Source organism: Rousettus aegyptiacus, unplaced genomic scaffold, assembly GCF_014176215.1.
Source record: "Rousettus aegyptiacus isolate mRouAeg1 unplaced genomic scaffold, mRouAeg1.p scaffold_m13_p_3, whole genome shotgun sequence".
Lineage (NCBI taxonomy): Eukaryota > Metazoa > Chordata > Mammalia > Chiroptera > Pteropodidae > Rousettus > Rousettus aegyptiacus.
The window spans coordinates 143,029,049-143,040,212 of NW_023416306.1; the positions used below are offsets into that span (position 1 = coordinate 143,029,049).

Sequence of the window (11,164 nt, forward strand, 5' to 3'; positions counted from 1 at the left end):
GCCGCAGGGGTAAGGGACACGCAGCGGGGAGGGGCAAGGGTGGCTGAACGGATTCTCAGCTAACAGCTGGGCAACCATTTGGCCCGCCGCGGCCTTGCAGAGCCGCGTAGTCCCCCAGCAGGTCTCTCAGGAAGGGAGCCTTCTTTGGCCCCTTTAGCTCTACCCAGAGTAGCCTTCCTTCGAGCGCCATTCCCCCCTCGCTTTCTCCCTTGGAAAACTGGAAGTATCATAGTAGAGTCGGCGACACTTCACTGGCGATCGAGGTGCTGCCCCAATTTGCCCAAGGCGAACGCTGGTGGTGGTGGTGGTTGCTGGTGGTTGGAATCTGGATCCCCTTTCCGGGATCCCTTTTACGTGAATCCAGCGAGAGGGAACCGCAATGCCAGGCAGTCCTTCACATTCAAGAGCCGTAGCAAGTGGCCTCGCCTGGTTTGGTGGCACCTTACCCAGGAACCCGCGAAGAGATAGAAGACCCTCTTATTTACTGTCACTAGTTGGCCAGGGCGCACAACTCGATGACTAGAGGGTCTTGAAGCCAGCTAATATCAACCCTTCCCCACTCAAACTCACAAATCTAAAAATTGAATTTATATTAATAGCGAGACTGCTTTTCCTACATACTTCTTTGTCATTTACAAAAGATAATGTCTTTTCATGTTCGTAATGAATCATGCAAAGCAAAACCAAAGGTTCCCAAACTCACTCATCTTCAGTCTTGAAGGGTCCCTCTGTGAATGAACGTAGTTGAAGGCCTTCCTGATTGTACATGGATACTAAAACCGATCATCTCCTTACATGTCCTCCACCAAAGAGTCTTAAGCTCCAATCTCCGTGTGAATTTCTTGGGGAGTCGAAACTCTTTCCTAGGCCTTCCAGCGGAATCCAGGTGGCCCTGTTTTCCGCCTTTGGCAAGAGAGCTATTTCCTAGGAATAACTGGGTGGGCTTCAATCTGCATGCCTCTTCACATTGAGAGCCGCTTCTCTTGTGGGAACGTCTGTTTCTATTCATCCGATTTTGTAATTTCTTTGATCAACCTAAATATTTTCTTGGCAAACGGAAATTGACCATGCCATGAATATGATAACAACCTGCTTGGAAAAAAAAGCTATTTTGTTCCCAAGCAGGGAAAAAAAAAAAAAAAAAAAAAAAAAGGCGGGGTGGGGGTAGGGGAGGAGCTTGCCGATAGGAATGCCTGTAACAGACTCCTGCCCATACATCTTTTTGCAGTCTCTAAAGCAGCTTTGTGAAAGCTGCCTTTCCCCTCTAATATAGTTTCTTTCCTTTCTCTCCTCCCCTCAGATAAACACACACCTGGTCGCCTAAAAGTCTTTGATACTCTTTATGAAAAAATAGAACTTCAGTGGACGCCTCTGGAGAATTTCCCTTTAAAACATAGATGAAAGGCAAGGTTAATACAATGTTCTCTTAATCTCTTTGCTTTCTGAGTCAAAATAAATATTTTCTTCTGCATGTGATTGTACATCCTGCCATTTGGCTACGGCTATAAGCAAATCTACCGGTAATAAACGTGTTTTGGAGCTGTGTATTAAATGCAGTTCTCTTGAAATCAGGGGAGGGGGGCGGTTGGGGGGAGGAGGAAGCTTAACTTCACAGGCAAGAGTTGGTGGGTTTCTGAAAAAGCTGCAAGAAAAGGACCTTTCACCTCTCATTAGTGATGCCATCAGTGCTCGGGCAGAGTGGAGCTGAGGTCATGTTACATATGGCACACAGTCTGCTCAGCACTTGAAACGTCAGCTTTGAAATTTTAGAGAGGGGAAAGGTCATCTTTAATAAGCTAAAGTCTGGGGCTCCCATTGCCCTCATTGCAAACTGGGTGGGTGTCCATATGCTTCAAACCTTCTGCACAAGTTTTTTTTTTTTAATTTACAGTTTTAAGCTGATTTTTGTTTCACATCCTCATTTAAGCCTTAATGTTTTCAGCTGTTAATACTCTAAAGGCCTTTCATTCTTTATAGCAACTCTGTCATCTTTCCTTTTCTTTTCATGCAATCATAAAACCGTCTATTCTGAGTGATAGCTTTTTAGAACTAACCTTCCCAGGAGAAATGAAGTGTATCTGTCCATCTGCATCCATGGATCCAGACATGTGGGCTATAGGGTTACCCTTCTGAGTGGGTAATTTAGACTTCACTCTTGTATACTACATAATTTACTGATCCTTCAAAACATTAAAACTTCCAAATTATGTAAAAGCTCTAGTTTCTGGAAAACTTTCTGGGTACTGTTAAAATTTTTCATGCCAGTTACTGAAATTTCACATTTATTTTTACCATGTGAGGAAACTCTCAAATCAGAATATATTGATTCTTCTATAAAGCTTAAAGTTAAGGCTGACAGATGCTATAATGGTAGATACTGCACTGAAAAAAAAGTGCTAATATCTCACTTCCTTGTTCAGGAAATATTAGGAACATTTGTGAATATTTAGTCCTCAAATTTGTTCAAGAAGTGAAGTCAACCAAACCCAAGCCACTGAACTCTACCCAGGTCTCTGCAGTCACTGTCAATACAGATATATTTTTCTTTCATGTAAGTCTGTAAGGAACTTCTCAGTAGAGATTTGTCATTTACTCAGTTCCAGAAACTTTTTTCCATATGGATGTACTGTAGAAGAGGAGCAGCCTCACCGGACTTTTTTACATGCATTACTCACTTTTCTTTAAATCTGTCAACCCATTTTGTTTGTTTATTACATATTTCAGATTTTAGCTGTTTTTTCAGTTTTCTTTTACATAAGTTACATATTTTGTCTTTGTAAAAAAGAAACTTTAGAAAATAAACTATGTATAATAATCAGGTTCAAACAGTAGACTAAATATTTTAAAATTCCTTCTACCATTCTGCAAATTGAGAACATTGGAACAATCTTCAAACATCCTCTTGAGCCAACTAGGGGTTACTCATTACTAAATAATTTAATGATTGATATGCAGATAGGTGTTGGTTTTGCTTAGTTTCTAATTAGAGTGTCAATATCTGTAATTGTGGATGAGCAAAAATTTTTAAAAACTCTGCAAAATAGTAACTGGAACTATAGATGGATAGGATAATTTCACAACCAAGAATGACATCAAGTAAATAATTTATTTCTAATCACTTTCCTACATTAGGGTTTACTGCTAATAAGCTAGTGGACTTTGTGGTACTTTAGCTAACCTAAAGCACTTGAGGCTTTGATGACCCAAATGGTTTAGTAAGTCCAATCAATCTAGTCAATACCAAGTCAAGATAAAGATGCAGATACTGTTGTCATAGGAGTGCATGTGTGTTTGGGAGGGAGGTAGTGTTGCTTGTTTGATTGTTTGTAACTAAATTTTAGATCTTCGAAAAATATTCTAGGAGATTTTAAGAGCAGGTTCTATTACTCCAGTAAGGCTGAGAAACAGGAAGTGAAATATTACAAGAGGAAGGTTCGTTATTGACAGGTCGATAACTAGTTAAAGGCCTATGAAAGGAATACTAATAATATACACTTTTTGTAAGATCCCTCACTCCGGAAACTTTAACATTTTACAAGCCTGATCTCATTCATCTTCTTGGAACTTTGGGAGGTATTATCCTTATTACAAAGAGTGATTATCCTTTCTACAAAATATGGCAGAGGTTGTATAATTTGCCCATAAAATTATAAATCAGAGCCAGTTAGGGATAAGAGCTACAAATTCCAGGTCCTTCCCAATTTATCTAAAAAGCAGTTTTCCATAAAGAGATTAATAATTAAAGTGATTTGAATTTAGTGAATTGTCATAAAATGTTATTCTAGTGAAGTTAGACTCTATCATTCAGGTTCAAGCCTTGTGAGAAATTTTATAAATGTCTTTAAATTATTAAGAAAAAAATGTAACATGAAGTAGTATTAGTCCACATAGATCTGGTAGTTCTTCCCTCCTGGAAATAAGCCATACTCTTAGTTGGTACAAATGTCATGTGGGAGGATACGTAGATTATAGAACCATGCATGAGGTAATTACTACAGCTTAACTGTCCCACAGAGAAGCTACTAAGTGTTCATAAACAGATTTATCATAGAATACATATTCAGTGACAAGATTCAGCCTATACCTTCAATGTTTACAATTCTTTTTATAGCTTATTTAGGAGAAGAGTCCTAGAAATCCCAGAAAATTGAGAATTTGGTTAATATTGAGGGCAGTGCTTCACAAATGTTAGGGGGTGTGCAAATGACCTAAGCACTTGTAAAAATGCAGCTTACTGGATCCTACCCCTACAGTTTTTGATTCCCTAGGTTTAAAGTGGGACCCTGGAATCTGCATTTTAACAAGTACTCTATGTAATTTTAATGCAATGAGTTAGTGAGCTATTCTTTGGGAATAAACATTCACTCTGCCTGAGGTAGGAGCTTTAAAAAAAAGAAGGCTCTATCAGCAGGAATAAAGTTTAAACTCCAAATGTTGACCTAACAAGAATTTACTTCTCTTTGTATGATTTTTGAAAGAGGACTTTTAAATTACATTTTTACTAGCAGGGAGGCTCTTTGGGTTTCTGAAAAATTTTGTAGGAATTAAAATATTTCTAGATAATAATTAGATAGGAAATCATTTGTCCTCTTTAAGTGATTGCTTCTGCTGAATGGGTTAGCAGGGAAGTGACACCAAATCAGGAGAATGAGACAAGAAAGAAAACTCTCTGGGAAAAAAAAAAAATCCAAGCACCATTTAGAAAAATTAAGCAAATCTCATTGACTGAAGATCAGTGAATAGCAGCAGTATGATGGAAAACAAGGAGATAGTATTGCCTTCTAAATGATGCCTTAAAAACCAAACATTTTTAAATCATCTCTCAATGTGATGACTCTTTAGAATACTGTAAACCAGTTGAAACCCTCTCTCCCAAGATTTGCAAGCAATGGAAATGCCCTGGAGAGTTGCCGCAATATGATAAAAGGAATAGAAAAATAAAATCTAAGAGGAAGTCAATGGTAGTTGTTTATACTGTAAATAATGGTCATTTGTTGCTTATAAAGGTGTAGAAAGTGTTTTTGCAATAAAGAACACAACCACATAAATCACAGCTTCTTGCTTGTAAGAGGGAGATTAAATGCTGGCAAAGGTTAATAATCATAATTTATTAGTTTTCCTCTTTAGATGTCATTTGAAAATAAGATCACAGAAACATAGACAACAGACTCTTTGCTGTTGGAAGAGGCCAAGAGGTAATTAGTTGAATCTGCCCCCTAAGTAGACTCCCTCAGAAAAAAATCTTGATGACACAAACCCCAGCCCTGATTAAATACTTGAGTAGTGGAGAACTCACTACCTCACATCTGTTTTGCATGTTTCAAGACTCACCAAAAGTGGAAAGATATGTGTGGTGGTGACAAAGTCACATGAAATTCATGATTTGTACAAACCAGATAAAATATGAGAGAAACATGGAGGGGATCGCCTAATTACTTGTTGGTCAGGTAGGAAGTTAGAGTAAACTGCTAGCTAAACTGCCTTCTCAAGTTTCCATTTTTGGCATTTCTGTTTGCCCACTGCCTAGTAGGGCTGCTGGAGTTCACTATAGGAAAAGTAAATATTGTCATGTCAAATAAAGAACTGTTTATTATATAACAGAACAGAAGCTGCCTTCTATTTTTGTGACTTTGCTAAGTTAATTGGGGACAGTCGCCAAAGCAGCTGCCCAGGAGATGGTGTTTTCCAACAGCTACAGTCCTTAAAGCTAAACTGGGTTGATGTTTGTCTACAAAGTGGCAATCACATTGTTCTTTTCATTGAATGTTCTTTGGCTCCTGTTGGGGTTGAGTAAATGGGGGCACCATTTGTACTACCTTACCAGCCCATTTGACTCCTGCAGTGAGGGCAAGCCATAAGCCAGGACAGATCAAAGCCAAACCTGTTGGCCTGCTACCATTAATGGGATTCAGCCCAGCCTCTCAGTGACAGGGGAAAGGTTGATTTAATGCCTATTTCCATCTAAATCGGTGGTTCCAAAATTTTGATAGGTCCAGGACTAGATTTAGTATTTTTAATAATTTCTCTACATCCATTCTGATGGAGATTTCTCTGCTGTCCACATTTTGAGAAACATTGGTTTAAATACATGATAAGAAAAAGAAATCTGGACTGAGAGGTGATTAAAGTTTTGCTTAATAAAAGAATTTTTCAGGAATAATACTTTGCATGTCTATAATACTCTCTGTTTTTCAAAGGGCTTCTTACATTTGATCCTCACTTGTGAGATGGATGAAAAGGAATAATATTAACTCTATTTTACTAATAAACCGAGATAAACATGTATGAGTGACTAGATATGTGGTATAATGGACACTAGAGGCCCGTTTTATCCAGTTTGTAGTTTCATTTTAGTAGGTCAAAACATACAGATGTACCTTAAGCTTTATAATGGCTATATTTCAAGGATTTAAAAAATTTATCCATCTACTCATTTATCAATGAACATGTCTTTTTTCCCCTAAACTTTTTCTTTTATAAATAGTGATTTTGTGACTATCCTTATACATAAACCTTTGAATACCTGTGTGACTATTTCATTAGAGTAAATTGCTGAAAGTGAATTGCGGAGTCAAAAGATAGGCATATTAAAATTCTAATGTATATTGCTAAGTTGTTCTTCAAAATTTGTATCATTTTGCACTCCCTTTGACAGTATACAATAGGCTATGTTTCCCTAAATGCCGATCTACACTGTTTAATCTTTACAGATCCAATTGGGAAAATGTGGCTAATTTTTAATTTTATTATTATTAAAGTTTAGCATCTTTAAATTATGAATAAAATAGATATGAGATAAGAAAGTGTACAAATCTGAAGTGTACAACTCAATGACTTTTTACCTATGTATACATTTGAGTAATTACCATCCAGATCAAGATATAAAACATTTCTATTACCTCAGAAATGTCTCTCTTGCTACTCCATCCACCCATCCCAGAGGAAGTCACTCTTTTGACTTTTGTCAACATCTATTCATTTTGCCTGTTCTTGAATTTAATATAAATAAAATCATTTTTATGATGTTTTTCTTTGCTCAACATAGTATCTGTGTATTCATCCATGTTGTTGTATCGGTAGTTCATTCTTTTTTATTAGTGTTTTATAGTACATTCTATGAATTCACAATACATTAGTAATCCGTTCTCCTGCTGATGGACTTTTGAGTTGTTTCTGGTTTTTTACTATAATGAATAAAACTGCTACGAACATTCTTGCATATGTTCTTCATTATGCAGATATACTCATCTTGCTTGGGCATATACCCAAAATATGTGTATGTTTAGCTTTAAAAGACACTGTTTAAAAGTTTTCTGAAGTTACACTCCCACCAGCAATTGTTTGAGAGTTCCACCTGCTCCGCATCCTTCTCAATATTTGGTGTTTTTAGTCTTTTATATTTTAGACTTTCTAGTTTCTTGTGGTTTTAATTTGCATTTCACTAATGAGTAATGATGTCGACTATCTTTTCATACACTTATTAGCTATTTGGATATTCTTTTTTGTTTGGTACTTGTTCAAGCCTTTTGCCCATTCTTTAAATTGTTTCTTTATGCTTTTTTTGTTTTATCTAATTCGTATGAGTTCATTTTACATTCTGGATATAACCCCTTCATGATGATAGATAGATAGATAGACAGATAGATAGATAGATAGACAGACAGACAGACAGACAGATAGATAAAATATTATCCTTGTCTGTGACTTGCCTGTTTAGTCTCATAGTGATATTTTAAATAAAAGTTTTTAATTTCAATTAAGTCAAATTATGTTTTTATTCTTTTATGATTTTGTTCCCTATTTAAGAAATTTTTGTCCTCTCCAAGGTCAGGAAGATGTTCCCCTATGTTTTCTTCTGGAAATTTGAATATTTTAATGTGACATTTACATTTATAAGCCATCTTTAACTAATTTTTGTATACGGCATACAGAAGGAATCGAGTTTTTGAGTTTTTTTTCCCTGCCATATGGATATACAATAGTTCTAACCTCATATGTTAAAAAATATTTTTTTTTCCTGCAGAATAGCATTGGCACCTCAGAGGGTAAGTATTAAATATTTCACTGTTAAATATGTCAGGTGAAGTTTTTGTTTGTTTTGTAGATACCTCTTGTCAAATTAATGAAGTTCCTTTCTATTCTTAATTTGCTGAGAATTTTCTTCCGGAGTGCATGTTATGTTTTATTAAATGCATTTTTGTATCTATTGAGATAATTATATGGCTTTTCTCCTTTTTCTGTTAATGTGGTGAATTACATTGATAATTTTAGAATGTTAAACCAACCTTTCACTCTTGGAGTAAACCATATTTGATTATTATGTATTATTTTTATATCTCTGTGTTCAATTTGCTAATGTTTTATTTAGAATTTTTGTATCCACATGCATGAAAGGATTTTGGTTTTGACATCAGATTTATGTCAGCTTCAAAAAACAAATAGTTAAGTGTTCCCTTTTTCTCTAATCTCTGAAAGAGTTTGAGAGAGCATATTATTATATCTCCTTAAGTATTTAGCAGAATTTACCTTGAAAGTCTCCTGGTTCTGGATTATCTTTATAGGATTTTAATTATATATTTTATTTCTTTAAAATATGTCAGAATATTATCATTTTATTTCTCTCTGTATCAGTTTTGGTAAAAGTATTTTTCAGAGGATTTGTCTGCTCTGTCAAATTTATTGGCAAAAAGTTGTTCATTGTGTTCTTTTAATATCTGAAAAATTGTAGTGGCATCACATTTTGAAACTCCTGTTATTGGTCATTTGTGTTTTCTTTCTCTTTTATTGATTATTCTTGCTAGGAGATTATAGATTTTATTACTCTATTCAAAGAATAAATTTTTGGCTGTGATGATTTCCCTATTGTATATTTACTTTCTATTTCATCAATTACTGTGCTTTTTAAAAATTATTTCTTTCTTTTTAGTTGAATTTGAGTTTAATTCGCTCTTCTTCTAGTTTCATAAAATGAAAGCTTAGAGTATTGATTTTCAATCTTTCTTCTTTTCTAATATATTCATTAGAAGCCATAACTATTCTTCTAAGTACTGCTTTAGCTGCACTCCACAAATTTTGATATGTTTTATTTTTATTATTCTTCAGTTTGAAGTATTTTCTAATTTTTATTGTGATTTCCTCTTTGATAAACAGGCCATTTAGAAGTAAGTTCCATAATTTTAATACATTTTGAGATTCTTTTTTTATATTTCTGTATTGATTTCTAGTGGTCAGAGAATACACTGTGTATAATTTGGGTCCTTTGAAATTTGCTAAGTCTTGCTTTGTGACCTAGCATGTGGTCTAGCTTCAGTATGCATTTGAAAAGAATGTGTATTCTGATATTTATAGTATTCTATAAATATCAGTTAGGGTAAGTTGCTTAATAATGTTGTTTAAAAATCTTTTTATTGACTATATGGCCTTCTTATTTTTAGTTACTGGGAGATATATGTTAAAACCTCCATTTGTGACTGCGACTTTGTCTATTTCTCCTTTGAATTCACTTAATTTTTGCTTTATATATGTTAAAGCTATGTTATTATGTCCATACAAATTTAGGATTGTTGAGTCTTCTTATTGAACCAACCCTTTTACTACTATGTAATGTTATTCCTGATTTCTAACAAAACTCCTTGCCTGAAAGTACATTTTTGTCTCATAAATATGGCCATACCAGCTTTCTTTTAATTAGTGTTTTCATGCTATATCTTTTTTCCTTCCTTATACTTTCAAGTTACCTGTGTCTTTATGCTTAAATGTATGTCTAATGAACAGCATATAATTTAACCTTTTCTAAGAAACTGTCTGACATCCACTTACTTCCAATGAATGAGCTTATCGATATTATTGTGTTTCAGTCTACCATATTCTGTTTTCTCTTCATTTTACCTTGCATTTATTCCTCCTTCCTGTCTTCTTTTGTAGTAGTTAATTAGTAGTAAAGTTTTCATTTTATCTCCTTCATTTAATTTTTACTTTTTAGTATTTTTTTTTTAGTAATTACAAAATGACATATTTAAAATATTAAGTCCTATTCAAGAACATAGTATATTTATTTATTCAGGTCATGTTAAGCCTGTAATGGGTTGAATAATGTACCCTAAAAATTCATGTATATTCAGAACTCCCAAATGTAACCTCATTTGGAAAAAGGGTTTTTGCAGATGTAATTAAAGTAAATATTGAGATGAAGTCATACTGGATTGAGGTGGTCCCTAAATCCAATGAGAGTCCTTATAAGAGACAGAAGAGGACACACAGAACAGCATAGAAACCTATGTAAAGGTAGAGGTAGATATTGGAATGATGCCAAGGGATGACGAGAATTGCCAAACAACCCACCAGAAGCTAGGAGGGAGAAATAGGACAGTAATTCTTTCAGAGCCTCCATAAAAGAACCAACCCGGCTGACATCATCACTTAAAACTTCTAGCTTCTGAAATGTGAGAGAATAAATTTCTGTTGTTTAAAGCTATCAAGTTTGTGGCGATTTATTACAGCAGCCCTAGGAAACTAATACAAAGCCCTTCAGAAAAGTTGATGTTCCAAGACTGCTCTAACCACTTATTGGTGTCTCAGCTAAGAATGCCTATCTCAGTTCCGCCTGAAAATTCACCACAGATACTTTCAGCTACTAGATTGCCTCAGGTACAACTGATACTCTTTGTTGCTCAATGAGGCTTTTTTTATGCCCTTCTATGTTTGACTTGGATTTCCACCTCTGACACAAGCTGGTCTGTAGCCCGTCTCATGTGTGAGTGGTCCCTGGCCTGCTCTATTGCACCACTGATGACTTCTCTGGCCAGAACAGCAAGCATCTCCTACAGCTGCTCTGCTGTACCCCATTGCTTTCTGGAACCCCATGTGGCAATAAGATCCCTGAAATTGTAATTTGTAGTAATCTGTTCACCTAACCTCTCTCCCAAAAGCTTTAGTGTATTCTCTTTATCCATGGTGTTCTGAAATTTCACAATGTGTGTAGGTATGAAATTTTTTTTTTTTTTTTTGGTATGAACTTTAAAAAAAATTCATCCTGTTGTATTTAACGGGCCCTTTCCGTCTAAAGTTTTACACCTTACATCAATTCTGGGGAATGTTCTTCTATTATTTTTACAATTATTTTCTCCGTTCTCTATTTCTGGAACTCATTTAATTCTTTTAGTGG

At 35.2% G+C, this 11,164-nt stretch overlaps 1 pseudogene; it reads right to left on the reverse strand.

Moving 5' to 3' along the window:
- Positions 1 to 10,555: 10,555 nt before the first annotated feature.
- Positions 10,556 to 10,817, reverse strand: LOC107519541 (annotated as a pseudogene).
- Between the last annotated feature and the right edge of the window lie 347 nt (positions 10,818 to 11,164).